The sequence below is a fragment of the Mytilus californianus genome, unplaced genomic scaffold (genome assembly GCF_021869535.1).
Source record: "Mytilus californianus isolate M0D057914Y unplaced genomic scaffold, xbMytCali1.0.p SCAF_5, whole genome shotgun sequence".
Taxonomy (NCBI): domain Eukaryota; kingdom Metazoa; phylum Mollusca; class Bivalvia; order Mytilida; family Mytilidae; genus Mytilus; species Mytilus californianus.
This window is the reverse complement of record NW_026262701.1, coordinates 53,625,528-53,637,188: the sequence shown is the minus strand read 5'-3', so window position 1 is coordinate 53,637,188 and position 11,661 is coordinate 53,625,528. Positions and strand designations below refer to the sequence as shown.

The following is an 11,661-nucleotide window of genomic DNA, read 5'->3' as shown; positions in this document are numbered from 1 at the left end:
CATCGAATAAGATCTATATTTGTTAACGTATTCAAATGAAATAACTTGAATTGAAAATTTCCCGACTATGTGAAGATTTCTTATATTTCTAAATGGCTTCAATTATTACATACAAAACGAAAAATTTATTTAACTTTTTTTGTAAAAACAATATTCATGTATTTTTATAATTTTTCTAAGGAAACGTTGTTTTTTTTTGTTTGTTTGCAAACTTTACTTGTATGTGTTTATAACCATCACCAATCAGTCCTAATTATTAAAGATCAAACGTCCTAATCAAAATGATGATTGGTATTGAATGTGATCATCGGTCATGCATGACGTATCCCAAATAACTTCTTTAATGTTGGTTTTATTTTATCAAAACCAAAATTATAAGATCAAATATTAAATTATCTATCGAATGTATACCCTCAACGCTCACTAAAACATATATACATGTCCTGAGTGACTTGTTATGTCCTGTCTGCACTTAGGAGGTCCTGAGCGGTTTTTAGACGTACCGTTAATTTATAGGCATATATTTGAAGCTGTTCTTAATTATGTACATTATCTATAGGTATACATGTATCAGACAAAAAGACTTTCCAATGAACTAAATTCTAGTTATCTTAGTTCCTAGTCACAGGCACTTGTCTCAGAAAAAAATTTCCTATATACTTTTAATATTATATTAAGCAGGGACTTTCTATACTAAGTTAGTATAGAAAGTCCCTGCATTAAGGTATATAGGAAACAAAATTTTGAGACAAGTGCCTGTGGTCCTAGTGTGAAATAAATCCACTGGGAATTGGCCTTTTTAAAAACATCTATATATACGTTTTCTCAAGGGTTTGTACATATAAAGTGAAATTATGTTTACTCAATGCGTAGTTACATAAGTTTATTTGCTACTTTTTTCTTCTTTATTTTATATAAATGATTTTTTTTTTTTAATTTTAACATTTTTTTCTTCGAAAAAATTGTAGTGTTGCAATAGGGAATGGACATAGATACTTAACTACATTTAACGAAAGAAATTTTGTGTAATGTCATCAATCTGTATTACACATAGACAGGATGTTCTCTAGAAAACTATGGTATTTCTAATACGTTATACACACCCCAGGGTATGTACGCACTGTCGTAATGGAAAATTACTGCATGCTTTAATTACCTGTAATCAGCCATGCAACAAATCAGTTGACTGACCATGTCATTACAGTTTAAAAAGTTTTTCCTCAGATCAAAACGGAATATTCATTTTAACTTTAAAATTTAAAACTTTAAAAAGTATACTTTGACATAATTATGAAGTAAAAGAATTGAACAATTTAATAATCGGATTTTTCCAAAGATTAAGATACAATTATATTTATTATTCTGGGACTGACAGATAAATCAAAGGCACTTGTCTAAGAATTTTTTTCTATATACTTTTATTACTTAATTGATAGGGGGTGTCGCTGGGGTTCTGTTACCCCACCCTATTCATATAATTTAGATCTTAAAATTGTAACCTTTTCCCATATTGGTTGGTTTTCGTGGGGTTTGTTGGAAAAGCGGAATATTTAAGGCTAGGATTCTGTATGTAATGTTTACTTACGGCGAGACTTTCGGCTGTGAAAAAATGACAGGGCTTTTCATATACAAGTAATTGGAACTTTATCGACCTTATCATATATTTCTGAAAGTTTTCCCCACCTATTCCCATATTTTCAAGCTGGAAACAGTGACCTATTCCAGCGGCACGTCCTATCACCTTGTATATAGGAAGTGTCCCCCCCCCCCCCCCCCCCCCCCGAGTAAAATACACAAATGTATAGGCCTAATACCTTAATTCAGGAGCACAGTCTATCTTTACCGTAAATAACTTTGAGATTAATATGTAAGTTTACTTTGCTAATCGATGTTCCTGTAATTCAGATTTAAATTTATTTGTGTGACCCCCGTCACTATTTATATTCACTCAAAGAAAGGGGTTCTCCGTTACTGGGAAAATCTTATCTGATTCAGGATCAATTTATCGGTTACACTCCCCTATCACCAGTGACTCTTTGTTGTAAGCTGACATTCTGAAAAAAGGTATACTGTTGACTATCAATTTGCATGCTTAGTTACAGATGTCGACTCGGACTACTGCAAAAGACAACAATTCAGTTCACTGATTTAGATTGAATAGTGGTTCGGTTAATCCCCTCTTCCCCAAACAAGTAAGAATTAGGTTACATCTTTTGGTAGTCCAAATAATTATAACGTCTAGCAAGGGCGGCTTGGCAAGGCTATTTTATTTTTTTTATGCCCCCGCCGTAGCGGTGGGGGCATTAAGTTTACCCTTGTCCGTCTGTACGTACGTACGTCCGTACGTCCCAAAATTGGTTTCCGTTCTCTGACTTGAGTTTGCCTCAACCAAATGTTATGAAACTTATACACAATGCTTATTACCACATAACACAGATCAAGTTTGAATTTTGGTGGCGTCACTTTTACCGTTCTAGAGTTATGCCCCTTTATAAATGGAAAAATTGCAAAATTTTTAGTTTCCGTTCTCTAACTTAAGTTTGCCTCAACCAAATCTTATGAAACTTATACACAATGCTCATTACCACAAAACACAGATCAAGTTTGAATTTTGGTGGCGTCACTTTAACCGTTCTAGGTTATGCCCCTTTATAAATGGAAAAATTGCAAAATTTTTAGTTTCAGTTCTCTAACTTAAGTTTGCCTCAACCAAATGTTATGAAACTTATACACAATGCTTATTATCACAAAACACAGATCAAGTTTGAATTTTGGTGGTGTCACTTTAACCGTTCTAGAGTTATGCCCCTTTATAAATGGAAAATTACAAAATTTTTATTTTCTTCTAAACATGCTAAATATCAACATGATCAAGTAATTTTTAAAATTGGAGTTATCTTCCTTTGTCCATTATTATAGTTAAATCAACTACAATCAATGCTTTATACAATGCAATGTTTAATTTTGACTTCCAATGATAAAACACAGATCAAGTTGAATATGGGTAGTGTCACTTTAACCATTATTGAGTTATGCCCCTTTATAAATCGAAAGATTGCTAAATTTTTAGTTCCCATTCTGTAACTTAAGTTTTCCCCAACCAAACATTATGAAACCTATACACAATATTCATTACCACAAAACAAGTACAAATTTTTTGTTTCCGTTTTCTAACTTTAGTTTGCCTCTACCAAATGTTATGAAACTTATACACAATACTTATTACTACATAATACAGATTAAGTACGAAATTTGGTGGCAACACTTTTACCATTCTTGAGTAATGTCCCTTTATAAGCATAAAAATTGCTGAATTTTTCGTTTCCGTTCTCTAACTTTAGTTTGACTCAACCAAATGTCATAAAACTTATACACAACCGTTCTAGAGTTATGCGTGTTTACAAATAGAAAAATTGCTGAATTTTTAGTTTCTGTTCTCTACTTAAGTTAGCCTCAACCAAATGTTATGAGACTTACACACAATGCTTATTACCACAAAACTCAGATCAAGTTCAAATTTGGGTAGCATCACTTTTACCGTTCCTCAGTTATGTCCCTTTATAATTTTTCTATCTATCTATCTTCATATTTCCGCACTCAGGTGATAAAAAATCTGTCTCCCCTTTTTATCCCACCAGAAAATCAAAAGGTTGTCTCCTTACACCTACATGACAAAAACATATACAAATATGGTATCATTGCCAATGTGACGGCTCTTCAACAGAAACTAAAAACGTAGAAGTTAACGACTATATAGGTCACTGTACAGATTTCAACAATGGGCTAAAAAGCCAAACTGCGTAATAAGCTACAAAATGCCAAAATAGATAGACAATATCTGACAAGGGTAGAAATGTTCAGAATGTTGAAAAAAGATCTACTGTCAATTTGCATCAAAACTGGCAGCTGACTTATAGTAGTTGTTGCCTTAAATACAGATTTTAACCATTTTTTTTTCTTCATATTTCTTGAATTTGCCTTTTTATCTCGAAAACTGTAATAATTAAAGAGAAACTTAAATCTTATTAAAAAGTTATTGCTTTTCAATGATGATTTTAATCCAGTTTTTGCAAAAACTTGGAAACTTTAAATCTTGGGTAAACTCCTTATTGTCGAGCCTACCACTTTTGTCGCAGAAAGCTCGACATAGGTATAGTGATCCGACGGCGGCGGCGTTAGCTAACTTCTTAAAAGCTTTATATTTTAGAAGCTAGAAGACCTGGATGCTTCATACTTTGTATATAGATGCCTTATGTTACGAAGTTTCCGTCTGTCATATGTCCATTGTCCTTGACCTCATTTTCATGGTTCAGTGACTACTTGAAAAAAAAGTCAACATTTTTTGTAATGTTAATTTCTTTCTTATTATGAGTAATAGGATAACTATATTTAGTATGTGCGTACCTTGCAAGGTCTTCATGCCCATCAGACAATTTTCATTTGACCTCGACCTCATTTCATCGATCAGTGAACAAGGTTAAGTTTTCGTGGTCAAGTCCATATATCAGATACTATAAGCAGTAGGTCTACTATATTTGGTATATGGAATGATTGTAAGGTGTACATGTCCAGCTGGTAGGTGTCATCTGACCTTGACCTCATTTTCATGGTTCAGTGGTCAAAGTTAAGTTTTTGAGTTTTGGTCTTTTTTTCTAATACTATATGCAATAGGTCAACTTTAAATGGTGTATGGAAATATTTTATGATGTACATGTCAGTTTCACAGGTTTTATTTGACCTTTACCTCATTTTTACGGTTCATTTCTCAGTGTTAAGTTTTTGTGCTTTGGTCTGTTTTTCTTCAACTATAAGCAATAGATCAACTATATTTGATGTATGGAAGGATTGTAAGACGTATATGTCTGTCTGGCAGGTATCATCTGACCTTGACCTCATTTTCATGGTTCATTGGTCAATGTAAAGTTTTCATGGTTAAGTTTGTTTCTTAGATACTATAAGCAATAGGTCAACTATATTTAATGCCTAAATTGATTGTAAGGTGTACATGTCTGTCTGGCATGGTTCGTCTGACCTTGACCTCATTTTCATGGTTCATTGGTCAATGTTAAGTTTTCTTGTTTAAGACTGTTTCTTAGAAACAATAAGCAATAGGTCAACTATGTTTGGTTTATTGAATGATTGTAAGGTGTACATGTATTTCTCGTTTGGTTTATCTGACCTTGACCTCATTTTCTTGGATCATGTTAAGTGTATGTGTTACTTGTAGTAAAGCTTTGTATTTAGGACTATCAACATAAAATCAATGGTTAGTAAAGAAGGCGAGATATTTCAGCATGTGCACTCTTGTATTTTACTGCCTGGTCTTGTGGTAGTGTGTTCACCTCAAGTGCAGAAGGTTGTTTATTTTGAACCCAACAGGGTAAAACCAAAGACTTTAAAGTTGGTATTTGCTGCTTCTCCCCTAAGCACACAGTATTATTAAGGAGTAAGAGCAAATACTGGTTTGTTCAGAGTCAGAATAATGTGTCAAGGTAAGGTGACATGTCTCTCTGAGAACTAGTGTAAGAGATAAATAAGTCCTGGTAAAAATTGTCTGGTCAGACAAATATAACTAGTATAAAAAGTCCATGGATACAGAATTTACTAGTATATTTAGTCCGATGACAGTAAAATATTATTTATGTCCCCAGACTAATTTTCTTAGTCCATGACATCACTATTCCTAGGTAAAAATGTCCAGTTTTTCTAATACTGTATGCAACATGTCAAGTATATTTGGTCAAGGATTTGTATAGTCACTATACAAATCCTTGATTTGGTGTATGAAATTTTTTAAGAATGTACATGTTAGTCTGGCATGTTTTATTTGACCTTGACCTCATTTTTATGGTTCATTGCTCAATGTTATTTTTTTGTTTTTTGGTCAGTTTTTCTATTTTCTTATTTTCAAATTAGCAATAGGTCAACTATAATTGGTGTATGGAATGATTGTAAGTTGCATATGTCTGACTGAGAAGTTTCATCTTACCTTGACTTTATTTTCATAGTACATTGGACATTAGTTTTTGTGGTTTTTTCGTATACTGTAAGCAATAACATGAATGAGGCCCTATATTTGGTGAATGGAATGATTGTGAGATGCACATGTCTGTCTGACATGTTTTATATGACCTTGACCTCATTTTCATGGTTCATTGGTCGATGAAAAGTTTGCATCGTTTTGTCAGTTTATCATATGCTTTAAGCAACAGGTAAATTATATTTGGTGGATGTAACGATTGTAAGGTGTGCATGTCTGTCTGGCAGATTCATATAACCATGATCGCATTTTATGGTTCTTTGGTCAATGCTATGTTTTCTTGGTTTTTTCATTTTATCAGATATTATAAGCATATGTCTACTTGTTGGTGTATGGAATGACTGCAAGGTGTCATATAAAAATAAGAAGATGTCTGTCTGCCAAGTTTAATATTACTGTGACCTCATTTTCATAGAATATTGATAATATTAAACAGCAAAAATGATGAGCAAGACAAGATATACAAATGATCCAAAATTGTCAGTTGCCTACTCATTATGTAATAGTAGTTATTGTCATTAAATGATAATGTTTATCCTTTTATGTGTAGGGCAAGAACATTAAAGATAAAGGGAAACTATAAACAAAAGAAATTATAAACAAAAATAGATTTACAGACGTCAACAAAGCCTAAATGGTAAGTCCACTTCTATAAAAGTTATTGCCCTTGAATAATGATTATTATGAAAATAAGATGTGGTATAATAAATGAGAAAACTATCCACCAGAGTTCAATTAAGTGGATGTATGCAATGCAATTACTTATTAGAGGCCAATGATGACCTGTAAATAATGAGAAAACCCATACCCTATACATGATATAGTCATCTATAAAAGACACCACAAACAAAATTTGGAAAAAAAACATCAATTCAAACTTCAAATATACTAGACTAATTTATAAAAAAAAAAGTTATGAAAAAACAAATATGACGGACGTGAACCAACATCAACCACTGAACTATGTACAGGCTCCTGATTTTAGACAGGCAAAATATGGCAGGGTTGATATAAAGATAAGAAGCGGTATGATTGCCAATGAGACTTTTCTCCAATAGAGATCAAATGACATTAAATTTAACAAAATTAGTTCACTGTACAGCCTTCGACAATGAGCAAACCCTATACTGCATAGTAATCTATAAAAGGCCATGAAATAACAAATGTAAAACAATTCAAAAAGGGCATGGCGTCATTTAAAAAGGGCATGGTGTCTATCCATGCTAAACATGCTTGGGGGAAACACCACAAACAAAGGTGAAAGCTAAGTGCCTGATTTTTGCACAAAACAAACAAAAAACAAATATGATATATAGCAACAATTGACAACCACTGAAGAATAGGCCCCTGACTTGGGACAGACACTTACAAAATGTGGCATGGTTTAACATGTTTGCTGGCGCCAAATCCTCCTCTAAATAAGGACAGTGGTGTAAGTGTCAGTTCAATATAAAATCTATAAAATCAGTTGAAAAGGGTTTTTTTCTGCTCTTGGGTCAGGTTATTTTGATACATTCCCATTCATTCTCAATTTTATTAACTCATTAGAATGCAACAAAGCAGAAAAACAGCTACAAAAAACACAGACCGGATGTGGCTGGAAATTTATTCTTTCCCTTTAACAAAAAAGACTCAACATGCAGATCTATTAGTACTCACAGTTACTGACAGCTAATTCAAAGCAAATATCAACTAATAAATTAAACATTTAGTGAGCACCCAACCCACCCATAACCTGGGACAGTGGTTTTAATAACAGCACAACATTTGAACAAACTGTAAACATTTTTAAGTCTCCCAAACGAAGTTTGGGAAGACTTATTGTTTTTGCTCAGTTCTTATTATTCTCCTTCTTCTTCTTCTTCTTCTTCCGCCGCTTTTAAATTTGAACTTGTCCGTACCCGTTCTCCAAAACCTCTTGTCAGATTAACTTAGGGTTTCACAATATGTTAGACTAACATGTCTAGTGGTGCAATCAGGGTTTTGTTTGTGCAATGGGGTTTATAAAGGGGTACTTTGAGGGGCAAAAAGAAAAGAGGGTTTTACTATAGAACCTATAGAACCCTATGGGATTTTATTTTTTAAAATTTTCAAATGATTATAAATTGCAAACCGTTCGTGATAGACACAATCTTTTTAATTGAAAATGTTCTTAATGATAAAGCCCATTAAATGAAATACAGGGTTAGTCCCCAGGGGTCACCCCCACCCCCTGCCATTTAAGAAAGTTCTAATACCTTGTAATTGGTCAAGATCCCCACCCTAAACCATATATATTCTGGTTTGTCATGCTAAGATGGTTTGAATGATATACAGGGTCAGTCCCCAGGGGTCATCCCCACCCCCTGCCATTTGAGAAAGTTCTAATATCTTGTAAATGGTCGAGATCCCCACCCCTAAACCATATATATTCTGGTTTGTCATGATAAAGCACTTCAAATGTAATACAGGGTTAGTCCCCAGGGGTCACCCCACCCCCTGCCATTTAAGAAAGTTCTAATATCTTGTAAGTGGTCAAGATCCCCACCCCTAAACCATATATATTCTGGTTTGTCATGCTAAGATGGTTTGAATGATATACAGGGTTAGTCCCCAGGGGTCATCCCGACCCCCTGCCATTTGAGAAAGTTCTAATATCTTGTAAATGGTCAAGATACCCACCCCTAAACCATATATATTCTGGTTTGTCATGATAAAGCACATCAAATGAAATACAGGGTTAGTCCCCAGGGGTCACCCCCACCCCTTGCCATTTAAGAAAGTTCTAATATCTTCTAAGTGGTCAAGATCCCCACCCCTAAACCATATATATTCTAGTTTGTCATGCGAAGATGGTTTGAATGATATACAGGGTTAGTCCCCAGGGGTCATCTTCTAAGTGGTCAAGATCCCCACCCCTAAACCATATATATTCTAGTTTGTCATGCAAAGATGGTTTGAATGATATACAGGGTTAGTCCCCAGGGGTCATCCCAACCCCCTGCCATTTGAGAAAGTTCTAATATCTTGTAAATGGTTGAGATCCCCACCCCTAAACCATATATATTCCTATTTGTCATGTCTGGAACATTTGAATGACGTATACGGTCAGTCCCCAGGGGTTCCCCCCACCCCCAATGTTCTAATATCTTGTAAATGGTTGAGATCCCCACCCCTAAACCATATATATTCCTGTTCGTCATGTAATGAACATTTGAATGACGTATAGGGCCAGTCCCCAGGGGTTCCTCCCCACCCCCAATATTCTAGTATCTTGTAAATGGTTGAGATCCCCACCCCTAAACCATATATATTCTGGTTTGTCATGCCAAGATGATTTGAATGATATACAAGGTTAGTCCCCAGGCATCACTAATGCATATAACTTTACTGGACCAAACCAATTTTCACTGGACGTTGCCCAATGTCAGGCGACCCTGGGAATTACGAATAATGGGAGCTTCGTTTGGGAGACTTCGTAACTGCATCCTGTTACAATCATTTCTTGTTTGCAATTGGCTTAACTCAAAAACTGCAACAAGGCACAAAAAACAACTAATATGAAAACCATAGACACAAAGCACTGAAATAAGAGTTCTTACAATTTTAAATATTCAAATGAAATTTTTATCAAAATGTACATAAACATGATAAAATAGCCATTTTGTTGCTGTATTTCTCTTCATTTATAATTTTTGAGTTTTGTGTATTTGTAGGTCAGACATCTTGGTTTTCATGATCATCATTCAACAGGTCAATACTGAACAGCAAACTTAAAGTTGATATTTTTCTACATAGTGTGATTTTTTTATTAATTTGAAATGGAATGTGTTTTTATCCTACATAAGAAAGAGGAAATTTCAACATAATGACTATAAACAAAAAGGAGTCAGATCATCATGATCATAGATGCACAAGAACTTAATCATGCAAATGCAACAACGTAATTATCAATTGAAAGAAGGGAGGAATGAAAAAATATATTAGTATTTTATTGTCCAAATGAACTTGCTTTGTCCACTCATTTAAATCGCTCCATCCAATAAAGATGTACGGAGAAAGATTTTTGAAGAACAGATTGCAAAAATGTTTTGTCTAAGAATTGTTTGAATATTCTAGTGGATGAAATAATTTATTTACTTGACTCTTATATGGTGGACTGAATAATTGTTCATAGCAAGCTGAAACAAGAAAACTAAAACTTAACAGGAAAAGTGTTTATTTTATAAATTTGCAAACATAAATGTAATATTATGAACACCACAAAGGTATAAGATTCAAATCGTTTGCATATTCATGTATTGCAATGGAACTATAACAAAGAAAACTTTACCTCATTAAACTATTAACTGTGCTTTGTCAATTTATTCAGTCAGAATATGAAATATTTTTTTCAGTTCTATTTTCATAATAAAACAAACAAGACAAGATTTCAAATCAATATTTTTTTCTTTTATTAAGACATGTCATCATTTTATTTCAGTTAAAGGATTTTATTTTTTGACTTAAAATATTATTATACTTTCCAAAATAATAAATCTTTATTGTCATATAAACAAATTATAAACATGTTTGTGACAAAATGAAAAAAACCAAGATACACTCATATATATATTATAAACTTTTTACTACCAAACAGAATTCATTGTAACATACACATTACTGTATATTTATAATTTGAATTCCATAGGATTTTATTTTGTCCCATGGGATATTAAAAATCCCATGGGATAGTTATAGTCCCATGGGATTTTTTTTTGTCCCATGGGACAACAAATATCCCATGGGACTACAATTATCCCATGGGACCCAAAAAAATCCTATGGGATTTAACCAAAATCCCATGGGATAATGGTCAATCCCATGGGATTTGCCGTATCCCATGGGATATTGAAAATCCCATGTTTTTCTAAATCAAATTACAAAATATATATAATAATAACAGCAGAAAAGCAATGAAATTATTGAATCCCATGTAATTCCGCACATTTTGGTTATATACACGACACTGTAGGTCTAAGGAGAGGCGGCGGCGGATTTGCAAATGAGTGTTTTGCAAATTAAAAGTGTCCAGTGTTTATATTGTTAACTAAACATTTATTGAAAACACCCTTACATTTGTGCAATTAACATGCATGTTTATAATTGCTGCTAGTTAATTCCTCCGTCTTTTCTATTTTTTTCGTCTGATAAGTCTCACTAAGAATCTTTTATAATGTCGAAACCAAAAAAGGAAGACCAATTTCAAAAATTTTAATCTTGCAAGAGAATATTGTACAGTCTTATGCAATTAGCTTTCTCCGGCTACATTTTTGGGCGAAATATTTCATATTATAACAATTTTTTTATCAAAACAATATTTTGATGTCATTTGTGGTTGGGTTTTAACAAACCATATGTCGAAAGACATTGCATTTTCTGACGTATATTTGTTTTTTTAGTTATGAGTTTGTCGTGGTTGTTTTTGTTTACTTCTAGTGTGAACATGTTTAATATTTTACAAATTAATTTGATTGAAATATATAGCAAATTTCAGTACAAAATAACAATTGTGTTTATATCATCAGAAAACAAGCTTAATGCGTTCATATTATAATTATCAGAAAACAAGAACGCTTCACAACAAAAATATAAGAAAATAA

The 11,661-nt window shown here is 33.3% G+C and overlaps 1 long non-coding RNA gene across 1 annotated transcript; it reads left to right on the top strand.

Annotated features, from left to right (window-relative positions):
* Positions 1 to 1,832: 1,832 nt before the first annotated feature.
* LOC127702619 (uncharacterized) lies at positions 1,833 to 10,503 on the top strand. Its single transcript, XR_007982510.1, has 3 exons — positions 1,833 to 2,064; positions 6,591 to 6,677; positions 9,736 to 10,503. It is a non-coding gene; the product is annotated as an uncharacterized LOC127702619 (long non-coding RNA).
* Positions 10,504 to 11,661: the final 1,158 nt, after the last annotated feature.